The sequence below is a fragment of the Dasypus novemcinctus genome, chromosome 15 (assembly GCF_030445035.2).
Source record: "Dasypus novemcinctus isolate mDasNov1 chromosome 15, mDasNov1.1.hap2, whole genome shotgun sequence".
Lineage (NCBI taxonomy): Eukaryota > Metazoa > Chordata > Mammalia > Cingulata > Dasypodidae > Dasypus > Dasypus novemcinctus.
Genome location: NC_080687.1, coordinates 90807391 through 90833888, shown reverse-complemented (window position 1 = coordinate 90833888; position 26498 = coordinate 90807391). Strand labels below are relative to the sequence as shown.

Sequence of the window (26498 nt, the reverse complement as noted above, 5' to 3'; positions counted from 1 at the left end):
TAATATCTGTAGGGACAAGTCAGAATCCCAAGGTAGGTGAAGTCTGACATGCTTTGAATTCCTCTTACAGCATCCTTCACCTTTTCCGCTACACCTACATATTCATCTCCTTTGTAGGGTTTGTCCCAGCAAATCTTTGTTAAGGTATAAGCTGATAAAATGCTCAAGAGCTTTTCTGGAGGGATTCTTGAGTACCTCGATACTCAATATCTATTTGTGTACTTCTAAAATGGGATTGTATCCACAATTTTGATGGATGGGGAAGATAGTTATGTCCAGGGAACCTGCCCCATACTCGTTAAATAACACCATACATTTTCTGAGCCCCTCCTGTACAAATGGTATTGTATTATCTTGTGTCTGACTCTGGGGATGGTAAAGATTTCGTAAGGCACAGGTCCTGCTCATGGAAAGAAGATGCCGTTCACGGGGAAGTGCACGCATTCCATGTGGTTTGAATAGTGATGTGTGTTGGGGTCAGGAGGTATGGAAAATAGAGCAGAGGGTAGACCGTGGAGGACATGGTAAGGCCTGTAAAGATTTGGAACTTAGCGATATTGGCCAGCATCTCCCACATCTGCCTGTTCTTAGGAATCCCATAAAGTGCTTGTCGATACAGAGTCCCAGGTCCCATCCTGACCCACAGAAGCAACGTATTCAAGGAGGTGGCCTGGACCAGCAGACCCCGTCAGCTTCCTGCTTGTATGCCCTTGGTACACAGTGCTCCAGTCAGGGCTGACAGAGCCCTGTGAGCACCTGCTGTTTCCCACTCCAGGGTCTTCTCCCACCCGCAGGCAGCGTGCTAGGGCAGGGCAGCAAATGGCCTCCAGAGCAGACCTCAGCCGGCAGTGGAAAGAGCTGTGCTGATGCCCTAGCTCGCCGGGCCGGGGCGCTGTCGTTGTGGTCAGGTGCTCCGCTGTGTCCAGACTTCCCCGGTGAAATGGAGCCTCAGTTGCCCACAGCGGCAATATGCCTGATAACCTGTGTTTTTTTGGCTATCTCCCTTTGCCATTTCTGACCTGGCACTTCCTAGGTTCCCTTACCAAACAAATAACTTACTCTTAAACCCTGTCTCAAGATCTGCTGCTGGGAGAACTCAGCATAAGAATCTGAAGACTATGGCTTTTTTCATGTGCGCATTCTGGTGTTTGTAATGAAGCAAGTTTGGGAGACATGACTTCAGGTAATAGAGAAGTACTGGTGCAGTATGATGAGGGGATAATCGTAATTATCATGCAACTTAGAAAGCTCACTCTGGCTGACGTTTGGGGAACAGACTGAAGGAGGAAGAGTTTAGAGTATGGAGATCAGCTAGGAATCGGCATTGCCGGGGCAAGCAATGATCAACTCCCAGATTAAGGTCAGGGATGGAGCTGTGGGAAATGATTCAAGAAGGGTGTGTATGGAGAGCTGCCTGAAAGGTCAGCATGGTGGATGTGGTCCTTCCAGAAACTCAAGTCCAGCCCTCTGCTCTGTACTCGCGCCCTGCTCTGTCTGTCCAGTAGCCTGGCGCCCCTGGCATGGCTGGGAATCATCTGCCTTGCCTGGAGTTTTGGACAGGCTTCATGGAGTTCAGTAGCCTAATTCTGGGCATAAATAAAAGAAGAAGGAAAGATAAATGAAGAATATAAATAATTCACCACCAGATCATTAAAGGAAGGAAGTTATGTTTTACAGGAAGGATTTGTGGCATCGTGGATGAGGAGAGTGGGATGTCGGTGATGCATGCCCATTTTGTGATGAATAGTGATTTCTTTTCCCCTGACTCTTAGCCGAGAGGTGATTTTCATCCACCGCCAATTTCTGGAAGAACTGGCATGACTCTCAACGCATTTATAGCTACTGTTTTTCCTGCTGCTCTGATAGTCAATATTTTAGTTAAGTGAATGAGTAGTAGCTCGGGGTGGGGGTGTTTTCCTTTCTCTTGTTCTGTCAAAATGCCAGGCTTTTGACTGCAGTTTCTCCTGCCAGATCTTAGGCCACCAGCTCCCAAAGGAGATGAAGATGTACAGAGGGTGGGAGAAAGAAAGCATAAATCTATACAGATAGCCAATCTAAATGACATGCTTAATTATGAAATAAGCCAGTTAAAACCTTGTTAGATAAAATAAGATCAGGTGGCCTTTGAATTGTCCCACTTACGAATACTAATATTCTGGCTCTGTCGGCAGTCAGGAATGCAAAGGCTGCACAATCAAACAAGAGCCACCTGATGCCATCATATTTCTGCAGAAATAGTGTTGAGTCAACGGCAAGGAGAAGACTGAATTATGAGAGGTCGTAGAATGGGTCAGCAAAGAATTTACTGGGTCTTGTTTAGCAGGGAGAACAAAGACTTGTGGGAGTAGAAATGCCTGAGCCTGTGAGTGTAAAAGAGGCAGGGGACTCTATGGGGAAAATGCAATGGGAAGGAAAAGGCCTTATTCATTAGGTTATTATGCAAACACATGACATTTTTTATTTAAGTAAGATGATTTTTCATTCTAGACTTTAGAACTTTTTTTTTTAACCTGTTAGATCAGTACCAGCTTAATTGTAACTGAATGAAGAAAGAGTAATATAGAAGAAATTTCCAAATCCCCTTCTAACGCGGCTGTGCCTCAGGGACCAACTGAGCATGGCAGGAAGGTCAGCAGGCTTATTTCACCAGGTAGAGCGTTCACTTTGTTTATTCCCTTGGGACCACCAAGGTGCTAAGCAAATCTTTTAAACTGTGTATTGGGAGGGAAAAAAAGCGTATTCATTTCAGCTCTCTGTAGCTCTTCTTCCTTATACCAGCCTTTCTGTCCTGCCCTCTTGTGCGGGGTCAGTTTGTCTCTGGATCCATCCCTTGAGCCTTCCCTCTTGTGCCCTGTAGTGAGGGGGCCCACCCCTGCAGCCTGCTGCCCCAGATTTCTGTGTCAGCCCACAGCAGGCACTGGTGGGAGACTGGGGGTGAAAGAGAGGCAGGGGGGTTTTCTCTTTCCTGGTAGCCTTTGGCAGCGGGGCCCCCTCCTCTGTACACTGTAGCGGTGGTTCCAGCTGTTGGCATGTCAGCATACCCGGGCCTCCAGCTCCACCACGTACTGCCTTGTCTCTTCAGCCTGGGGGCGTTAACAGCCTCTTGCCCTTCCTGATGGGATTACCTCACTATCATGTATTAGACTCCCTGTTCCTCCGTCACCCATGTAATCCATTTTTTTCCCATTCAGTTGCCTCTGTGGAACATACTTGAGGTGGTTTCCATTTTCCTACCGAGATATCCCCCAGTTCCTCAGAACATGGAAATGGTAAGATTCTGAGGAGGTCTTTCTCTCCCGACTCCCCAGCTTCTCTCACTAGCTCCAGTAGGGGTAGAAGGTGCTCACATGTATAAACTCACCCCGGCCACCAGGCATTCCCCTCCTTTTAATGCCTTTCATTGCCATTTCCAAACACTAGTTCCCCATTGTCAAGTACGTTGGACACGTTGGCATCGTCCCCGCAGTGTCTGGTTCTGTCCTCGCATCTCTCACTTTCTGACCTTCCCTATCTTATTTTCTGCTGGAAGTCCTCCCTGGCCTCCTTTTCACGTGTGATCTCCCCACAGCTGAATTGACGTGCACTCTCATGACTCACTCTGACATCTTCCGCACCATGCCCTGCTCCCCAAGGCTTTGGTCTTGCAGACACTTTCCTCTTCTGCACAAGGATGCATTTTGTGTGTGTCATCAGGTTTGTCCACCTCGTCTCCTGCACAGGAGTATGTGGTTCTGCAACAGAAGCAGTGGGAAGAACATAACTAAGAATGTTTGGGAAGAAGGGGTCAGCACCCAAGTGGCATCTTCCAGTTCTGGGTCTCCATTGGCTTAAAGCACATTAGGAGGCACGTCAGAGGAGGGAAAGCTGGGGCCCCACTGTGGTCCCACACCCTGCCTGGACGACAGGGCCAAAGAGAGCCACTCGATTTCCTTAGGAAGGGCGGTGGGGCAGTGTGGTGGCCGCTCAGCCCCCGCCCCTGTTGGAGAGTGTTCTTGCTGCTTGCTGCCTTATCGGTCCCATGGGTGGCTACGTCATCGTGGACTCTTCTGACCTTGGTGCAGCTTTGTCCATTCTCCAGCAGTCCCCTGCCTAGCACCGATGACTGGGAACTGGAGTCTCCATCACAGAAGAAAGTTTGGAGCCGGCTCTGCTCCAGCCATTCCACAGTCCCGGTGCCCGGTCCTCGGACCCAGGAACAGTACACACAGGCCTTGCAGCAGCCACGCACTGTTCTCAGCATCACAGCCGTGCAGATCACCACCACGTCTGCAGATGTGGGGCCTGCAAGAATTCAAAGCTTTGGCTAAAGAAGAATTTAAGTATTTAAAATAGCCTGTGGCATGGTGATTAAACGTGTCCTGGTCCCAAGAGCCTCCTGCTCTTGGAGGGAAGCAGGGTGGGGGAAGTTTTGAAGACCGGGGCATCATGGTTATGAACAGATGGATCTTTTTGGAACCTGACTGCAAGACCACGTGCTTATCTGTGCTCTCTCTACAGATCAGAAGCGGTGAGTGCTGGGCAGGAAAGCTGTTGGTTACCAACTCTGAGTTAGCTGACAATGGAAAGGAAATAAACTTCTTTTAGATGGGCATAAGCCTTGAAAGTGAATAATTAAGACACACTTCAACCTCATGGACGAATTAGGCATCTAGTTATATACAAGCGCTAGACTGGAAAAAATAAATCATTTGCCACAACTGTGATTGCTAAAGAAGTTTGTTTAGTAACAAAACACCAGTTAGGCCTGCTCCTTATGCCCGTTTCTCCAGTGTCTCTGTTTCCCCTTATCTCTCTCAGAACTGATTGAGCTCTGGGTCTTTTTTACCCGGTAGTACTCTCTGCACTTACATTCCAGAAAGTCCTACTTAAGAGAGAGCAGCTAATAGTTTCTTGTGACAGCCTCTTGGAGCCTGGTCTTTTACCCATTTCAGTTGCATCATTTGGCAAAGATGTAGACTTTCTTTCTTACTCAGTAATGTGCAGTGGCACGAGGAGAGAGCGTTTAAATGGAACTTTTTTGGGACATTAGGGACTTGATTCTGTTGAGACACACAAAGCAGGTGCTGTAGAAGCTATTGCAGTTATTTTCTGGGCATTGGTTGATGCAATTGAAATTGTATTGAGTTGACCCTAAGTAGTTTCTGATTTTCTCATCTAGTTATTAAAAGAAGAATGTTGGCATCTATATTTTAAGTCCCAGGCTGTTGTGACATAGCTTGATGCTCATTTTATAGTAGAGATTTGGTGTTTTTGGAGGAAAGCATGCTGGATTTTCATTGTACCCAGTGAATAGGTATTTATTGTGTCAAAGCCACATTAGGTACTGGTAGTGAACAAAATAATCACTGTTTCTGTCCTCCTGGGTGTCCACAGCTTGCTGGAAAGGACATTAAATAAACACAAAAATAATTACATAACTGGGCCTCATGATAAGTACTTGGAAAAGAATAGGTTTCTTTGAAATGGGGTAATGAGGGTGGAGTGGTCAGAGAAAGCTTGTAGGGGAGGGTAATTTATCAATTAAGACCTGGAGGGTGACTGGGGTTATTCAGATGGAAAGTCCCGTGAAAAAACCCAGACATGAGAAAGAGGGTGGCTTTTGGAGTAGCTGAAAGATGGCCAGTGTGGCTGGAGCATGGGATGTGAGGAGACGTGGCTTGACAGGGTGGCTGAGATGTAGGACCTTGCAGGCCAGGCTAGGGATTTTGGATTTTATCCTAAGAGCCATGGGGAGCCATTAGAGGGTTTTTGAAAACTTTATTTTTAAAGAAATTTTGGATTACAGGAAAAATTATATTGACAATATAGGGGGTTCCCACATACCCCGCCTCACATTTTCCTGTTAATAACATCTTTCATTACTGTGGTCCATTTGTTACAATTGGTGAACACATATTGAAGCATTGCTGCTAACCATGGTCTGTAGTTTACATTATGTTTTACACTTTGCATCACCCAATTTTATAGGTTTTGACAAAATGTAGAATATCCTGTATCCATCATTGCAGTGTCATGTGGAACAATTCCAGTGCCTGCAAATGCTCTGTGTTCTACCTCTTCTTCCCTCTCCCTTCCCTCAGAACCTCTGAGATATACTATCTTTATATCGATGTTACAAGTTCTTCCATTATTGCTACCGTAATGTTATGTCTACTTTGGTCCATGGTTGCCTTTCCATCCCCTTCCCTTACATTTGTTCATATCTCAGTCTTAAGGATTTGGGGATGGTGATGCCCACCTTGCTTCACGTTGAGAGGGGGCTTAGACCTTATGGGGCAGATGGACGGAACTGTTTTGCTAGCAGTTGTAGATGCTCTTTGCTCATAGGGATGGGCGTTCAACATCCTCATCATTTTGTTAGTTGTCCTGGGCATTAGAAGGTTTTCGGAGGAGTGCTATGGTCTGATTTGTAGTAATTAAGATCTTTCTGGCCAGTTTCTAGTAAAGAAATCAGAAAAGGGCAAGACTGGCAGCAAGAGAACTAATTTGGAAATTACTGTCCAGTCCGGAGAGAGATGGTGCCTGGACAAGGGACAAGGGCAGTGGGGCTATGGAGAGGGAAGAGTGTGATGATCCGAAATAGAGGTATATAATTAGGTCTGATTATATTTAAGTGACTAAGTCACCTTGTAATTATCTACTTCAGTGTTGCCAAAGGGTGACCTAGATTTACCTAGGATACTTATTAAAAATACAGCTACTTGAGCAGAGCAGGTGTAGCTCAGTGGTTGAGCACCTACTTTACATTTATGAAGTCCCAGATTCAATCCCTGGTACCTCCTGGAAATGCTCTCTAAAGGATTCTTATTGAAACAGAAGTTTGAAAAGAAGAAGGCACTGATTGCTGCCTTCTCTCCCATTTTGATGGCCTCTAAGAACAGAGGTTGCCAACAGTCTATCACAGTGGTAGTGGATTAGAACCAGACACGGAATAGACATATAGACAACCTAGTAGTACTTGTAATTTTGAAAGAGAGAGAGGCTTTTTGGGGATGCAGCTTTAACTTTATTCCAAAGCCAAATATGTAATATAAATAATTTGATGGGTAGTGTTTATTTTTTATTTTTCTTTCTTGTGGTACTGTGACTCTCCCAGAATTAAATGGTGACTGTGAATAAAGGCCTTATCATGAAATAAATATAAGTACAGTGGAGTAGTTTATTGTGAAAGAAACAAAAACCTGCTGGAAATCGTAAGATATACCATCCCAGTGTCTTCACACTTGCCTTATATCTATAAGATTCCTATTACTTTAGGAGATATTTATTCCAATTAACTGGTATCAGAAGCTGTAGTTTTCAATACCTTTTAGTTGGAAGGTCCTGTGAACTATAGTAAAAAATCACCAATAAACATGAAGACATTTATCTGACTTCTGTGTTCTGTTTGGCTTTGGTAGGTTTTTCTAACCCAGTGCTAACTCTCAAATCTGTCACTTCCAGCCTGAGTCTGCAACACTCCTGGGGTATCTAATTTGGAAATCTGCCACCCCACCAATTGATGTAACATGTCGTCAAATTACAATTTTAGTACTGAAAAGGGTCACAGAGAACATCTAGTTTGCTTAAAACACGTCTGGAGAACTGTAAGAGCCTGGAACAAGACCCCATGGCTCAGGGAGGGGCTAGGTGGTTGGGGATTTATCCCCAGGAAAAAGGTGTGGATATCCACCAGTGGCCAGGGGTTGAAACCTCTATCCCAAATAATAGCACCGAGAGCCAGCCATCTCTTTGCAGTTTTTGAGTGACCTCAGAGGCATCTGCTCTTTTTAGATGCATCTGTGTCATTGCTCCATCTTACCCTGCTGCCCTCCCCCAATTATGAGTGTCCCTTTTAGGAATATAAAATGCTCAGCTTCTGAAAGGCGATGCTTCATTTTGATTAATGTTATTTCCACTCTTCTAGAAAGGCACTTAGGTACTTCTGTGTTTCTTTTGCACCGTGTATAAATTCAGATCTGAAAGTGGTTTCATTGCTCATCATGGAAATTGATAATGAAATAATATTTTGAGTGCCTGGCTAGTTTCTTTTTCCTTTCTTTCTTTTTTTTTTCTGGAACACTTAAGTTTGGAGAGGGATATGAGTCAAAGATGTCCATTTTATTTTACAGTAAAGACAGACTCGGTAACCAGCTTTTTTTAAAGCTTAATTTTTCTCTCCCACAATATGTATTTCATTGTATAAGAGCCAAAAATATAGAAGAAAATAGAAAGAAAAGTAAAATTCCTCGGAAGTCCTGCTGGAAAACCATTGTTTTCATTTTAGTAGAATTCTTCCAGGTCTCTCTCTTTCTGTATGTATGCATGTATCTGTGTATGTGTGTATTTTCACACACACCATATACATATATAATTATAAATAAATGGGAGTATTTCTGTATGTGTTATTCTGTAATCTGTTTTTTTCTAATAGCATATAGTGGACATCTTTCCGTGTCAAGAAATATGCACTCTCTTTTTAATGGCTGAGTATTTTCATTGGCTGTTTTTCATTATAATTAACACAAATCCCAGGGCAAGCTAGCTTAAATAATAAGAATATATTAAATAATAAAAACATCCAATAGGTAGGGGCTTCTGGTGTGATTTAATCAGGATTTAGGATTTTTTTTTTAACTTTATTTCAACTTCAAAAAATAAAATAACAGACAAAAGGCAGCTTAACAAATTTTCGAAGCACTACTTAAAAAATCCTGTCCAGGCACATTTATCTTATTTAATCCCAAAAATAAATTCAGTTGTTTCACCAGTATTCTGAAAGATGAATAAATGAACACAGATTGGTTAAATATATGACCAGGATGCCTTGTTAATGAAGAAAATGAAAAAAAAAATGCTTGGGCATATTCACATCTCATAAAATGAAATTCCATTTTTTTATTTTATGATTTTTCCTTCCTACTCTTTGTCCTCAAACTCATGGTGGCAAAATGGCTCCAGCTTCCAAGGCCCCTTCACTAAAAAGAGAACTTCTTTTCTTCTCTAGAAACTAAAGTCTTGGGCTTCCTTCTACTTGGACTGTCTTAGGTCATGTGGTCAGGAGAATGCCATTTTCTGAATGCCCTAGATTTGGGTGGAAATAAGTGCTAATCCTATTGATGCTTCACGAGTAGGAAACCCAGATTTCTGTTACAAAGAAGGGAAAATGGCCATGAAAGAGGCAACTAATGACTACAGAAGGTGAGTAGAATAGGTGGGTAGTATGGTTCACTCTAGACTTACTGATTGATATTTAAGTTGCTTCCAGTTGTCCACTCTAAAAATCATTATTGCTCTAAGCACACTTGTATGTACCCTGTTTGACTCTTTTTTAAACATATTTATTTATTTATTTCTCTTCCCCCTACGCCCCCATTGTCTGCTCTCTGTATCCATTCGCTGTGTGCTCTTCTGTGATCGCTTCTATCTTTATCAGCCGCACCTGGAATCTGCATTTCTCTTTGTTGCATCATCTTGCTTTGTCAGCTCTCCGTGTGCGCGGCGCCATTCCTGGGCAGGCTGCACTTTCTTTTGTGCTGGGCGGCTCTCCTTACGGGGCGCACTCCTTGCGCGTAGGGCTCCCCTACACAGGGACACCCCTGCATGGCATGGCACTCCTTGCGTGCATCAGCACTGCACATGGGCCAGCTCCACACGGGTCAAGGAGGCCCCAGGTTTGAACTGTGGACCTCCCATGTGGTAGGTGGACGCCCTAACTACTGGGCCAAGTCCGCTTCCCCTGTTTGACTCTTGTGCAATGATCTCATTTGGGTAAATCTGATTAGAAGTATTGCTGAATCAAAAGGTTTGCCTGGATTTCATTTTACTAGCCATGAGCCAGCTAAGCTATAAAACCACACTTTGCCAGTAATATGTTGACATCCCTCAACTGCTCTTGCGAGCTTTTTCAATCTGAATCTGAATCTGTAAGTTGAGACTTCAGAATTAGAGCAGAATTTCAGGTGTGACAAGAAAGACAAATTTGAAGTGACATCATTAGGAGTTAATCAACACTTCTATGGTATAGAACATTTCACCAGGAAGACAAAGAGGAAAGGACCTACCAACTGCAAGTCTGGTGCCCAGTGGGTGATGGCTCAGGGGTAGAGTGTTTGAGGGCCCCTGGGAGCCCCATGGCACTTGTCATTGGCTCGCGCTCTGCAGGTTCTATGTTACAGCCTACGTCTCTATTCCCGCGTGCGATACACAGACAGCGAGCCATCACTGGAAGAGCTGGTCCAGGGCTTACAGTGAGCAGCATCTGTCATATGCAGCTTGGGCACTTGCCAAAGTCCTGGACTTGAAAGTGCTGAGGGGCTGCTCATGCATTCACACTGAGCTCTCAACTGTAGTTTTTCTGAACTGCTTGCACTTGAATTCAGGGGGAAAAATTAACTTAGAAACTGGTGATTTCCAGAGTGGCAGGACTTTGTGTGCCTTGATCAACCTTTTGAGGAAGTTAATTGGGAAACTCCTTGGGGGCGACATGCATTCAGGGACCCAATGGTGGGGAGGTGCTGCCTGCCAGGGCAGCCTGCTAATGTGAATGAGAAGGGCATTTGAATGGACACCCAGCCCAAGATCTCAGAGAGTTAGCGTCTTTTGAGCATTTCCAGGCACTGTTACACATTACCCTTTAATGCTCATGGCAACCTTTTTAAAATGTTGATAAAAAGAGAGTTTAAGTGACTTGTCACTGTCGTACTTGGTAGGTAGAAGAACCAAAAATTTTGAAACCTTTCTTCCAAATTGTGCTCCATGATATTCCTTCCCCAAAATAGAAATTAGTAATAAGAACTTTATTTTATTAAAAAAATGTTTTCTCATTCATTCATTTTTTTAGTTTATTGAAGTATATCATTCATACATAAACATCCCTAAACAATAAGTGTGTAGTAATAGTTGTGAACTTACAAAGCAAACATACATGACATCATACAGGACCTTCATAACTCACCCTACCACCAATACCTTGCATTGTTGTTAAACCTTTTTAACTACTGATTAAAGGCATTGTCAAAATATTACTACTAATCAAAGTATTTTCCCCCAACCCACCCTATTATTATTATCTTTATATCATTTATAGATGAACATACATAAACAATAAGTGTGCAGTAAAAGTTGTAGACTTATAAAGCAAACATACATAACATTGTACAAGGGTCCCGTACATCAACCCTCCACCAACAACTTGCATTGTTATGAGACATTTGTTACAGATTACGAAAGAATATTGTCAAAATCTTACTACTAATTATAGTCCTTATCTTACATTTGGTGTATTTTTTACCCAACCCAACCTATTATTATTTTTTAAATATGTTTTTTTTATGACAGAAGTTGTAAACTTATAAACAATCATTCACATGTCTGGAATTCTCAAACAATATCCATCTATCCACACTGTGGTGGAAAATTTGTTACAGATAAATACAGATAAAATAATATCATCTGATTGTTACCATGTCCATAACGTAAATTTTGCACACATTCTCCATACTGCCCCATTATCAACACAGTACATCTTTGGCATAGATGCAAGCATATTACATTATTACTGCTAACCACAGTCCATAGGTCACTCCAGTTGTATTTTTCCCATGCTTCTCCACATTTCCACTACCCTCAGTAGTGATATACATTTGCTGTAGCTCATAAAGGACACTCTTGCTTCTGTACCATCAACCACAGTTCTCATCCACCCTTTGGTTTACTGTGCTATTCAGTTCCTAGATTATTCTCTAGCATTCTGTCAATTGACATTTACATCCCTAGATTACCATTTTCAGCTACATCCCCATTTGTAAACTAGCTGTTACTATTTGTTACCATCCACTCTATACATTTCCACACTTTTGCAGTAAAGCTAATTAAAGCTTATACATACATTAAACATCAGTAGTCCATCTCAGTCTTTCTCTTATCTCCTTTAAGAATCCACCACCTACTACCAGGTCTTGAAGATATTTTCCTACAATTTCTTTTAGAAGCTTTATGGTTCTTGCTTTTATTTTCAGGTTTTTGTTTCATTTTGAGTTAATTTTTGGATAAGGTGTGAGATAGGGGTCCTCTTTCCTTCTTTTGGGTATGGATATCCAGTTCTTTCAGCACCATTTGTTGAATGGACTGTTCTGCCTGAGCTGTATGAGTTTGACAGGCTAGTCAAAAATCACTTGACCATACATGTGAAGGTCTGTTTCTGAACCATCAATTTGGCTCCATTGGTCTATGTGTCTGTCTTTATGCTAGTACCATGCTGTTTTTACCACTATAGGTAGGTATTATGATTTAAAGTCTGGAGATGAGGGTTCACTTTTCCTTTTTAAGATGTTTTTGGCTATTCAGGACCCCTTACCCTTTCAAATAAATTTGATAATCGTGATTTCAATTTTTAAAAAAATGCTGGTGGAATTTTTATTGGGATTACATGGTATCTGTATATCAATTTGAGTAGCACTGACATCTTAATGATATTTAGTCTTCCAGTCCATGAGCATGGAATGTTTTTCCAGCTATTTAGGTCTTTTTTGATATCTTTTAACATTGAGTTGCAGTTTTCTGAATACAAGTGCTTGACATCGTTGGTTAAGTTTATTCCTATTTGAGTTTTATCTGTCATATTTTATTTTCATCACTCTTTTGACACTTTTAGTTACTTTTATTGTTATAATCTTCATTTCTAGACTCCCTTCCAGGCCTTTCTCTCCTGTCTTGTCTTTTTAGGTTCTAGCACACTCTAGCATTTCCTGAAAATCTGGTCTCTTGGTTAGAAATTTCTCAGTTTCTGTTTATCTGTGAATATTCTAATCTCACCCTCATTTTTGAAAGACAGCCTTGCCAGATATAAGATTCTTGCCTGGAAGTTTTTCTCTTGTTGTATCTTAAATATATCAGACCACTGTCTTCTTGCTTCCATGGTTTCTGGTGAGAAATCACTTACTCTTATTGGGTACCCCTTATGTTATACATTGTTTTTCTCCTGCTCTGAGATTCTCTCTTTGTTTTGGCATTTGACATTCTGATTAGTATGTGTCTCAGAGTTGGTCTATTTGGGTTTTTTCAGATGGGAGTACATTGTACTTCTTGGACATGGATATCTATGTCCTTCAATAGGGTTGGGAAATTTTCTACCATTTTTTCTTTAAATATTCCTTCTGCCCCTTTTCCCTTCTCTTCTCCTTCTGGGACACCCATGACACGTATGTTTGCATGTCTTTTGCTTTCATTTAGTTCCCTGAGACTTTATTCAATTTTTCCATTCTTTTCTTCATCTCTTCTTTTGTATGTTCACTTTCAGAGGCCATGTTTTTTAAGCTCACCAATCCTTTCTTCTGCCTCCTTTAACCTGCTATTATATGATTCGAATGCTTTTTTAATTTCATTTTTTTGTGCCTTTCATTCCCGTAAGATCTGCTATTTTTCTATGTTTGCTTTCAAATTCTTCTTTGTGCTCATCCAATGTTGTTGTCTTTTTTTTGTAATTAATTAATTAAATTCCCCTCTTTCCCATCCTCTCACCCTGCTGTTTTTGCTGTCTGTGTCTTCTCTTCTCATTTTCTCTCCTCTAGGATTCACTGGGATTCGATCCTGGAGACCTCTGATGTGGAGAGAGGTTCCTTGTAATTGTGCTACCTCAGTTCCTGGTTTCTGCTGCGCTTCCCCTTGGCTCTCCCCTTGTCTCCTTTTGATGCATCATCATCTTGCTGCTTGACTCACTTGCACAGGACACTCGCTCACCACACAGGCACTTGTATGGGCACTGGCTTGCTGTGCGGGCATGCTTTCTCTTGTTATTTTTCACCAGGAGGCCCCAGGGATCAAACCCAGGTCCTCCCATATGGTAGGTGGAAACTCTGTCACTTGAGCCACATCTGCTTCCCCCAATGTCTTCTAAATATCTTTAATCTCTTTAGCCATCTCATTGAATTTATTAAGGAGATTTATTTGAATGTCTGTGATTAGTTGTCTCAACTCCTTTATGTCATCTGGAGGCTTATCTTGTTCCTTTAACTGGGCCATATCTTCCTATTTCTTGGTGTGGATTGTAATTTTTTTTGTTGTCTTGGCATCTGGCTTATAGAGTATTTATTTTGGGTGCAGTTGTTCTCTTTAGTTTGAGGGCTTCCTCCCCTTTCTCCCTTGCTGGTTGTGCAGTAGGAGCCAAGGATGTAGTAGGTGATAAAGCTGTGGAGGCTAAAGCTGCCCTCATTGCTCCAGGGACAAGGAGAATCTTCTCCCAATTTTCTCCTTTGCCAGGGGTAGGAGAGAGTCACAGTTGTGGGGAATAATCCAAGTCATGCAGGCCTAGGCTGTAGTTGCCCAGAGAGACTGATGAAGCTTCAAGGCCCATTCTCCCCTGCTTGGGGTAAGGATGGAGCTTCAGGTGTGGGCAGCAATCTATGCAGTGCAGGTCCAAGGTGACCACAGTTGCCCCGGTAGACTTCTGATTACTTAGTCTGTGCCAGCCAAATGTACCTGCAGTTACCTGGATAGGCTGGTGCAGGGGCTGCCAGCCTCCTCCCTGCCAGAGTCGGGGCTGAAGCCTAGGCTAGGGCTGCAGGCCAATCTGGGTGAAAGAAACCGGTTCCTACCATCACTGTGATTGGGTCCTGGCTTCTCCTTGGGCTGGGGGCAGAGTCAAAACAGCAGCCACTGGCTCTTTCTGACTTGAGCTGATTCACACCTCAGCTGTTCCCAGGGTTATATCTTAGCTGAGTCTACCAATCAGTAGCCAAAGTTGGCAGCCAACCATCCCTTCCCTGTTTTTGGGAAATGGAGCTTCCAGTTTCAGCCACAGAATAGCTCCCAGGTAACCCTTGCTGCCAGAGTAGTGTTCATCCTATGGCTTGGCTGGCAGTTTCCTAGAGAGGCTGGCGCAGGTCCCTGCAGCTTCCTCCCTGCTGGGGCCTAGGCTAGAGCTGCCATCTGACCTGGATGGAAAGAAGGCGGTCCCCACCAGCACTGGGATTTTCAGTCCGCCCCGCTTCCCCTCATGTCAGGCATGGAGTTAAGATGGCAGCCACCGGCCTCTTTCTGACTTGCGCAGGCTCAAACTTTAGCTGTTCTCAGGATTATACTTTAGCCTGCTGAATTAACTCCTCAGTAGCGAAAGTTGTCTCTTCCTTCTCTGTTTTTGGGAAGGGGAGCTTTCAATTCCAGCCACAGGTCAGCTCGCAAGATGGCTTGTGCCTCCAGTGGAGGATGGGCACCTGGCCTCTGGGGCATGGAGCCTCTACTTATGAGTCCTCTCTGCAGATGGGCAGTCTCCTCCTTCCATTCCTTCAAGGATGTGGCAGGATGCTCTTCTGACCTCCTGGAGCCCCCAAACAGGTGCTTCAGCCAGCTCCAGAGACCTCTGGGTGTTTACCAACTGCCCTGTAGCAGAATCTGACTCTAAGAAGTCCTTACTCTGCCACCATCTTGCTGGTTGTCCTCAGAACTTTATTTTGTTTTAACTGAAGATACAAAGAGGGGCAGACTATATCTAATGTTGAAATTTGGAGATTGTATTTAGGAGATTGACCTGAGAATTGTAAATGATAATCAGGACCAAAAGAGTTAATGGGCCAAATGAGTTAGGCAGCCTAGATAGAAAACAAGGAATTTGTATTAACAGTGACAAAGGGAACAGATTTACCCATGGAAAATGACTGTGAAATTTCGCAGTTTTCATGAGCTTGAGACATGCAGAAAGTTATCAAAAGGTGAAAAATCGACACGATAAAGTGATATGATATATGTAAGCATGTTTTAAAGCTGTAAAGTAGGCGGAAGAAATACAAATAATTATTGTTAAATTAGAAATGTTTGTCATGGAAACAGATTTCCACAATAAGACAGAGCACTTTCTTACCAAGCAGAGAAGGGGTCGAGTTTTGGTGTTTTCCGAACTTGGCTGTTATGTTTATTTGGGTCCAGAATGCTAGAAGGATATGGATCAATGAAGACCAAACCAGACCCCAATTGACAAGCAATAAAAAGGGCAACTTACAAATAAAAGCACAGGGTCATTAGAGTGAAAATACATTTGTACCCCGCAACAGAGAATGTTAGGTATAGGGTATTTAATGGAGAAAAGTAATGACAGTGAGAGTCCACTGGAATGGAATTGTATTAACTTAGAGTCAGTTCCTATGACATTTAAAACAAGGAAGAGCTGTTTGTGGGCATGGGCCAAAACCAGGGCCCCAGGGCTCTTAGTCTCTCTGCCCACTCCCCCTCTCTTAATTGCCCAGTGCCATGAGGGGCTGGAGGGTACTCACAGATTGAGTGGTCCTAGTGAGACTCGATTCCATCTGGTGGCAAGTGGATTGCTCTCCTTGGGCTCCTGCCAGCTGCTCTGTACTGCGCCTGTTTGTGGCAGCTGCCAGTGGACTACTCGTTAGGAGCCATGGGGGAGAGTACAGGACTTTGGCAAGTGCCTAGCTCTGTAAGGCAGACGCTGCTCTCTGTAAGCACTTTGGTGGGAGCTCAGTGCATTCTTCCCCCCTCTATGTGGTGCTCTAATGAAGCCACCATGGACTATGTGCTATCCTATTTCCTTAGTCACCTCTGTTGGGTACTGACTCCCTCACCCAATTGCACTGACCATTACAAACTTTCTTGTAATGCAGAGTCTAAACTTTTCTTGGTTTGGCTCGAGGGACTTGCTGCCTACCCTATTTGGAGTAGCTGTGAGCACTGGTGATGATATTGGCTGAGGAGTAAAACAGAAGCTGAAGAAAATCTGGCTCCCTCTGTCCTTCAGGGCAGGGCTTCTGTCCCTGGGTTAAAAACAAAACAGAAACAGTAACGGAAAATGTCACCGAGCCGTGCATCCATACTCAGTGGGGCCCGTGTCTCAGTGTTGAAGATGCTTCTACAGAGTCTCAGAGCTCCCAATTTATGCTCAGTTCTCTTTAGTCTCAAAATCTTAGCGTGAAATATTTAGTACCCTAGGAAAGCGAAATTAATGGTGAGTCAGAGTAATTAAGGCAAAGTAAATAATCTCCAAGGTTCTCATTCCCCGTGAAACTAATTTCATATCTTATCCTTCATGTGTTAAAAATAGTTCTCTGCTAATTGAAGATGTCCATGCTCTGTGTTGGTGAAGTGCACTTCAGTTCTATTGAAAGGATGCAGATTAGAGAGTTATTTTCAATTGGACAATTTTTTTTCCTTTAAGAGAGACATTCATTTTGGCACCATGAGAGCATGAATCTCTTCGGGTGAACCAAGAGTCGGATACAGCTGCAGCCAGGCAGCTGATGGGCCAACTAACTGGTGATAACTCACAGCCGGGACACCCTTGTCACCTTTCAGGGGAGAACGCTCAGTTCTCACCCGTCTGTCCAATGATGAGATTAGTTTACCTCTTTTGCAGGGGGTTGGACTGGCTATACCTTGAACTTGTCTTTGTCTGCAAGTTTAGAAACTCAGTCTGTTGAGCTCCTTCTTGAGTGATGGGAATACAGGGCCTTAAACATAACCTTAGAGTTGTCCCTTTAAAATAATCATGAAATATAAATAAGGGAACAATTGCGAGCTTGTAGACTTCAGAGCATCATAGCCCCGGGACTGACCCCTTGGCTCAGGGCCGGAGAGGATTGTGGCGCTCTGCCTTGAATGCAAGACTAAGCTATTCTGCTTCCTCCAGCCAAGGGAACTGCTTTGGGATTTATTGCTACAGCACTGGTTTTGATCGAATGAGAGGATTCTCTATCTTTGATAAGAAAGTATTTTGGTTACAAAGAAAAGAGGTATTTGAAAAGAACTGTTTAACATACCATCTTCAGTTACCCACAGCTGAAATATGAGATTGTTATCGCTGCAATTGCTCACCTTCACAATCCCTCAGGTATCTTTTTTTCTTCAAAGAGATGTCTCAAACCTTTAGTGCATCATGGACCTGTATTTTTTTTTTTCCCTAGAGAAAATCAGTTTTGCCCTAATGTGGTTTTGTGGTGGCAACATGTGAGTGGACTAAGGCAAGTCCAGTTTACGTCACAGCATGGACTCTTACATAGCCACATGGCGAAGCAGAACAAAATGTGTCTAATTAATAGAAAGAGAAACATACATAAAGTGACGATACTCTCACTCATATTTAGTTCTGGTGTCATAAGAACACTTTTTGGGAGAGTGAAGCGTGCCTTTTGTCACATTTTTAGTTTCTCTTTTTGAAAAAAAACTAAGATTGAATTGTGTGTAGGCGTGTGGGGTATGCATGGGAAATAACTATTTTACTGTATGCCAAGATACTATACTCTTTTTGGACACTGGTATTACGACTTTTTACTATTACCATATGTATCATAACCATCACGTACATTTCTATAGCACTAGAAGGACAAGGCATTTCATCTTTTGATCATAATGGCTTCTGAATGAACTTGGCAACGATGGCTTTCTCTGCTTTAAAGGTGGGAAAATTGAAATTTGATGACGTCAGTTGGTCATTCATCCTCTCATTGGTTGATTCTTTCACAAACATGCACTGAGCACTTCCTCATGTTAGGGCAGCCCTGAATGTGCAAACAGGAGATGACCCCTGCTCTTGGGGGGCACACAGTGTCAGAGGGGAGCTGGGCAGGAGTAGAGAGCTGTTGCTGCTGCGCCGTCACAATGTGTGGCCCCCGTAAGTGTCAGAAGAGCTCCGAGCCAGCCACAATTAATTCTCACCAGGGGGGTGAGGTTCCATTCCTAGAGAAGATGAGAATTAAGCCAGGCTCCAAAGGAGTTCTCCAGGTAGAGAAGGTCCCTCGCAGCAGAAGGGCAGAGGCGCGCCTGGAGAGTGGTGGGAGGTGACAGGGGTGTTGCGAGCAGCGAGATGGGGCTTGGAGTGGCAGAGCTGGTAAATGGCAGAGCCGGGCAGCTACAGGGCTTTCAGCTTCCTAGTCTAATGCTTCTCCTGCTCACTAGCTTCTTTGTTCCTGGAGGTGTTTTCTTTCTCATACATCATTAGCACATCTACACAGGCTATGTTGAGGAGTATGACAACTAAGGCTTTCAGCTGACAAGGTTATCATGTTTAGCTGGAAGTGTAGCTTGTATTGTAGGCAAGCTAGGAATCCGTGCATGTGCCCGTGGAAGGGAGGTGATGGGGGCTGCGTCCCAGGTGTTCTCAGGTAAGTGTTCTGGTAGGTGAGGCACATGCCATTTTATCAATCACAAACAGGGACCCTCTCCCTACATGGCCCCAGCCCGAATTTAGAGGCCCCCCAGGTTTTATAGATACATGACACTTGGAAAATCTAAAAGCTTTAGTAATTTTTCTGAAGGGGACGATGTTCTTTAAGCTGCTTCTCCTGGTTGAAAATGCCTTTTTTCCCCCACAGAGCTGTGAAAGTGCAAGAAATAATTGAAAACGACTCGACGGAGGGTAAAGTGGAGGTAAGGCGTATTAGCTGTTGGCTGATACTATTGCTTGAAAGCAGGCAGTTTTGTTAGATTGTGTATACTGTATGTGGTGTGAAGAACAAACCTTTCCATTTTTTTTCCCCCTGAGCCCTGATGCTATCTCAGTAATTGAAAATAATCTTCTAAAGTTGCTCTTTAACTAGATTTACACAATCCCCTTTCAAATCAGCTGTTAGCTGCCCTTACATTTCACAGTAAATGTTGCTGTCTGCACAGTCCCTGCTAACAAGAATATTGAGTGTAACTCTTCTCATGATTTGAAATAAAATGTTTCTGTTGTAATTATCCTGGGTCCTGGTTGTGCTGTAACAAGTGGGCTCATTTCTCAGCTGCGTTTAGGAGGATGTTACATTCTGGACTATAAGGGCCTCTGTTCCAGCTGGGTTTTCTTTCACAGATATCTTAAGGATTTCTCTAACTCTGCCAATCATTTTAACTGTGTTTGAAAATGTTTTCAAAGATGCTTTCAGGTTGAGGGCTGAGATCAGGAGGGAGGGGTGGTTTTTTTCTTCAGCTGTCCTGGATGACACTTGAGAGGCACTGACCTCGTTCTGGCAAAATCAGAATAAACATTATGCCGATTAAACTGCAGTCGGCAGGGTTTAAATAGGTGTTTTGTGACACTGGTGAGAGAGGTAAACATTAGAATGTGCTCTAAGGGAAGATTGCGAAGGGCTGCTGAGTGTCCTTTGAAATTCTTCGAGAACAGGATTCATTCTCAAGTTCAGGCTACAGATTCTCTGTGAGTCTTACGCATGTGTGACAAGACATGTAATGCCACCTCTGACAGTGTTCACATTTCATACTGAAGTTGTTATGTTATTCCCCTTGCAAAAGGCTTCTTTCCTCCTTGGCTAGCAAAATCTTCAGGAAAGTCTTTAAATCAAAATTGCTAACTGCGTACTTCCTCAAGGAAGATGTCAATCAGCAGCGGTGTAGGGAGTCGTTAAGTTGTATTATGTTTGGTTATCAAATCAATATGAGACTGAACATGGGAGGTGCTGAATTTTTTACTGGCCCAATGCTGGTTACTCTTACGCAGATCGTGAGTAGGTCTTGAGGGATCAACCAAGGGTTGATCAACCAAGGAAGGGAAGACTCTCACCGCGGCAACTGGTCGGCTTTCAAACTTCTTCTGAATGTAATCCTGATGGATCCATTTCATGATGTCAGGTGGTCATAGGAAGGTCTGGTATTTCCATTTTTAAATATTTCTAATTTTTAAATAATTTTTTATTTGAGAAGATGTGAGCTTCCAAAACAATCATGCATAACATACGTTACCCCTCCACCAAGCGCCTTACAATGTTGTGGAACATTTCTTACAGATTAGGAAAGAACGTGATCAGACTATTGTCACTGACGATGGTCCATAGCCTACACTTGGTGTAGTTTTCCCATGTAACCCCTGTTATTGACACTACATATTAGTATTGTACATTTGTTATAGTTCACTAGAGAACACTCATATTTATGCTGTTAACTACAGTCCATCTTCCTCCACATGATTCACTGCCTTATACAGTCCCATGCCTTGCACATCCTATCCAAAGTGTACGCTCAGGGGCTCTCACTTTCATCACCGAGTTGTGCAGTCATTGCCCCAGTAAATCCTTCAACATCTTCCTTAGTACAAAAGAAAAACTCCCATAACCCCCCATTATTGCCCTTAGCATTGATATACTACCTTCTTTGACATTGGTCCAAGAATACAATAGTGCTTTTAACTCTAGTCCATAAGTTACATTAATTGTATTTTCCCCATTTGTCACTATATTCTTACCACCTTGTAGTAGTGATGTACATTTGTTCTAGTTCATAGAACATTCTTGATTCGTACTGTTAACCACAGCCCTCATCCCACCTCTGGGTTCACCATTCAGTCCTTAGATTATTCTCTAGCTTTCTTTTAGTTGACATTTACATCCCTAGACCACCCCTTTCTTCCACAGTCCCATTTATAAGCCAGCCATGTTTGTTATACTCACTATAATGTGTTACCATCAACTCTATCTGTTTCTACACCCAACACTTCGATTTTAAGTCTAACTTCTCTTGGGTACAAAACAAGAGCACTAGAAAAAATAACCCTCTAAGATTCTCAGCAGCTCTGAAATGATGAATTCTGTTACATCTTTAGAGAGAACAGTTTACCCGTACACCACTGGTAAAGAGAAGGGATTTAAGAGCCACAGTTAAACTGTGTGCTCTGCTTTTTTAGGGTATCCATAGTATTGATCAACAACATTAGTAGAAATAATTGAGAATTGACTGAATCATTGAGACACCTTCCTTAATTACTCTAGCAAAAATATAACTATTCCATCAATATTTCATGTGATATTTCACAGGCTTCATATAATGTGACACTTTTTTCCCCTTAAAATATCTTCTGACAGTGCATAGAAGAAGTATTGTCTTGTTTTGCATTGTAAATAGAGAGTCAGGATCTCATCTAGTTTCCGAGGTTGGCAACTACAGTGCCTTTTCAGGACTCAAGGGTTCCCAGTGAGCGCTTGCCCCAGATTATAAACTTCCTCCGGTGAAAGTGGATACCCTGGTTTACTCCTGCTGGAGGCGAGAGACCCAGGTTACAGCCAGCCCTGCCCTGCTGCTTTTCTTTCTCTGTTGGGTGTTAGGTAGCCTCATGCTTATTGGTATGACCACTTCAGAGACATTGGGACAGTTGTAGGGAGCTCAATTCACATGTTATTCCACGATTAACTGAACAGGTGGGAAACTTGATGAGGAAGAAACTCAAATCTGATTGGTCAACTTGAAGCTTAACTCGCCCACCTCCAAGTATCTCAGAAAACTGAGATTGGCTCCCCTGTTGAATAAATAATACCTCCCAACCTGCACACCTTTTCCTCTTTGTTTGAGTATGCGGCTGACAGCACAAAGAGTAAAATGAAAATTGTGTGTGTGTGGGGGGGTGTATACACGGAGAAAAATGGAAAATGGCTATCTCTGTGGCATACATTTATCCCGGAGCTGGGAACAGCGAGCACCCTGTGGAAGGAGAGGCTGAATTGGTAACAAAGTTTAAATTGCCCCTGAGCTGCTTTAATTTATGACTTTTTCACTTAATCGAGATGTTGCCAGATGAATTCTTCAGACTTTTGCCAACACTGAGCTATCCCCGTAGACGTTTCTCAGCCTGTGTATCTGTCTGTGACAGATACACCCGTGCACATTGAACATTATCTTTCTACTTGCACCAGTAAGTCCAGTTTTATTCAATATATGGTGTAGAAGAAGTGAAAAGAAGGACATGCACAAATTAAATCTGCAGGAGGAGGCAGCATTACCTAGACAAGGGCAGGGCCATGCAATTTGATTTTATTGTTTTCATTTCTCTTCGTGTTCTGCTTCTGGCTCCTTGGAATGCCGTTTCCACTTCCTCTCATAAAAGTTTATAATTTTACTAATTTAGACTGGAAAATGACACCGTCTGCTTAAGGCAGCAGGAACATTATGAGCACTTTTAAATGTTACGTACCAAGAATTCCCCTTGAAAGCTGGGTGATTCAGCAGACACAAATAAGGAGAAAGAAGAGGAGCCACCGTCCCTCTGGTTGAATAACAAGCAGAGGCGGGTCTGAACAGAATGAAATCCATCTGAAAATAATCCCGTCTCAGGCCGCGCAAGGCAGACGATAACGGGCAGGAGGTGTTTGTAACGTGCTAATGCAAAGCCGTTTCTGTCAAGTGCGCACACAGTTTCATAGAAGGTCATAGACGGCGTGTTTTTGCTCGCCGTGTAAAAAGTGCTCTGAGACTTCTGACATTTATGAGAAGTAGTTTCAAGGTCTTTGGAAAGGTGGCTGGTCTGTCTGGTGGTGTAGAGAGATGCAGGGACTGTCTTAAACTTGGAGCTCTCAGCTGCAGAAGTTCTCATAGGAAATAAAGATGGATTTCCTTCATACTGAAAACCTCTGTTAAAACACTTTACTGATACTAGTTCTGAGGAAGTTGCTTCCTCCACTCCTCTGTATTGTGGAGGTCTTGTGCGGGCATTTCTGCTCCAAAAGCATCGTTTCCTGCAAAGAAAATGAAGGCAGGGTGCAGGAAAATCCTCAGGCCTCTTTCTGTAACTTTGGGAAACCCACTTAAAATCTTGATGATCTCACCTTTCCTCCTCAAAGGTATAAGGATTGTACTTGCCTTTTTCTATACCTCAGAATTTGGGGAAAATAAATAATAGCCTGTACGAATGCTTTAGCTCTTTCCAGGGGGAAAGTGTTCTATTATCATAATCGACATGAAATAATGCTCACTGTCAAGCAGGTGGTTTTTTTTTTTTAAGATTTATTTATTTGTTTATTTATCTCCCCTTACCCCCCACCCTGGTTGTCTGTTCTCTGTGTCTATTTGCTGCATGCTCTTTATCCGCTTCTGTTGTTGTCAGCGGCACGGGAATCTGTGTCTCTTTTTGTTGCATCATCTTGCTGTGTCAGCTCTCCGTGTGGGCGGTGCCATTCCTGGGCAGGCTGCACTTTCTTTTGTGCTGGGCGGCTCTCCTTAGGGGCGCACTCCTTGCGCGTGGAACTCCCCTATGCGGGGGACACCTCTGCGTGGCAGGGCACTCCTTGCGTGCATCAGCACTGTGCACGGGCCAGCTTCACATGGGTCAAGGAGGTCCGGGGTTTGAACCGCGGACCTCCCATGTGGTAGACGGACGCCCTAACCACTGGGCCAAGTCCCCCACCCCAGGTGGTTTTTTTGTTTGTTTGCTTTTTTCACTTCAAGTCTCCATAATATTTGTTATCCTGGAAGTGATGCCAGGAAAATCCGGTACCCCTCAGTCCACTGAAAATATTTTTCGCGTTTCCCGTGCATTTGAACTTTGTTTTAGGCACTAAGTCTTTTTGCTTTAAATTTATATATGGTACATGGCTGTTTGGCTTCCCTTGGTAATTTTCATTTTCTGTTGTAGCTTATAAAACACACAAAAGAGAAAACCTTAGCTGAGGAGAGCAAGTCAGAAGGAAGGATGATGGCAGAAGCACTGGCAGTATGGGCAGGTGCCAGCGGGGCCCTGAAGAAAACAGCGCATCACGTCATTGCCCTGGGGGTGTTTCATGGTGTGGGGCAAACGTGCTGATGTCCTGCCTGGGCCACAGGGAGGGAGCAGGCCAGGGTGTGAACAGCTGGCCCAGGGGAATGTGCAGGGAGCGTTCCGTTCCCCCGCACCCCTCACCTCAGGGGAGCTTGAGGCCCTCTTGGTATGAATACCTGGTTCCAACGTCCATAATGATCATCATAGCGACGGGCCATTGAAAATGGTGTAAATTTGTCTATTTAAGTGATGTGGGACAGTGTATAATGTAGCATTTCAGAAGGATTTAGAAGTTTAAAATAAACTGTTAGCACAGGTTGATACTTCCCAGCTTTCTAGAAAGAAGATTTAACCAGAATACTCTGTGATGATGGCAGATGAGTGACGTGTTTATTTTCATTATTTGCTTGGCACACAAACTGTTTGAGCTTCATTTTCAAGGTGTGTCATCTTCAGAAAGAGATTCTTCCTACCTCTGAGCGGGGTAGAGGCTTCTGCATCACATGGGGTTTTCCCACTGCCCCTCGATAATCGCCATCATTTTATGATGATTAAGACACTATTGGACTGTCCTGAAAGAATATACATTTTATGAAGGCAGAGACCATGCTAGTCTTGCTTATAGTTGTAGCTCCAGCATCTGTCATGGTACCTGATGCATAGATGATGCTCGATGATTATATGTTGTATGAACTGATAGGATGTACCTAAATAGAGTTCAGCTTGATCTTCCTGTTACGCTGGCTGGACTAAGACCCTATCCACGAAGTAAATATCCTAAAGTGGTGCCTAGGAGGATGTGCATACTGAAGAGACATCCGTCTTTATCACTCTCAGGTGATGTAAAAGGCTGACCCAATGGAAACCATTAAGCCGTATTTTAAAAAATGCCTGTCAGATGATTCTAATGTGCAGCTTGGAATGGGAACCTCTGATTTAGAGATTAACAATTTTATTTTACATCAAAGATTCTGGCTTCTCCATCACTAGAGGTTAAAAGAGAAAAGGTGAGAAGTTTCCTCTTTAGGTACCATAGAGAATATTTAAGCTTAGGGTAAGGGGTAAGATATGTCAAGTGGGGTTGAGTTCTAATTTTATTCCAAGAGTCTGTGACTCTTGTTTAATCATGCATCTTTGGCATATTATACAGACTAGACTTTCATGTCATGTGCTTAATCCTCTGATGCACGTTTTTCTTAGTTCCATTCTACAGCTTTTTCTGAAATAAAACTATTTTTCAGCTCCTCAGTCCTTGAGCATAAAGGGCCTTTACTTGCCCCGGTCTGTACTTCAGTCTCCTTCTTGACAAAATAAACTGTTGCTTTCAGCCTTCTTTCTATATCATGTCCAACAATCTGGCTGAATTTAAGCAAATAAGCAAAAATGTTTATGTATTTACCTATCTATGGCTATATATATTATTTGCTACTATTTGCATTTGCTCATTATTACTATTACCAATAATAATATTTATTGAATGCTAGTCATGCACGAAGATTGTTATAACCATCCTCTCATTTAATCATCTAATTTAAGCCCTGTTAGATAGGTACTATTTTAACCTCTTTTTACAGACAAGAAATCAGAGTTTAGGGAGGTTGACTAACTTGCCCAAAGCCACTGAGATAGTTCTGAATTAAACTTTTTTACTTGGTGTGATTGTTAGGCTATTGTGTCAACTCGGCCAGGTAATTGTGCCCAGTTGTTCGGTCAAGCAAGCACTGGACTAACTGTAATACAGGGCATTTATGGACTTTAGACATCATTGACTTTATTGCAGTGGTAAATCATAGATAGCTGGTTATAATTACATCAATCAGGAAGATTGCCATCAGCAATGAGTGATGCTTAATCCAATCAGTTGAATCCCTGGAAAGGGGAAGTGATTTCAGATTGAGAGAAAATTTCCCAGCTCGTCTTTGGAGAGCCAACATTTCCCAGAACTCGTCAAGAATCTTCATTGGATTTCAGGGGAGCTCCTGGTGGCAGCCTGCCTGTGGAAGCTGGACTTGTCCATCCCCACAGCTACGTGAGAGAGTGATAAATCTTACTATCG

General features: G+C 43.0%; 1 protein-coding gene across 1 annotated transcript in view; it reads left to right on the top strand.

The window, feature by feature from the left end:
• The window catches only part of ENOX1 (ecto-NOX disulfide-thiol exchanger 1), a 564686-nt gene that overhangs the window by 5795 nt on the left and 532393 nt on the right, over nt 1-26498 (top strand). The window contains exon 2 of the mRNA XM_058276646.2: nt 19299-19353. The gene's annotated coding sequence lies outside the window, so the exon portion shown is untranslated. The remainder of the gene's footprint in view (nt 1-19298; nt 19354-26498) is intronic.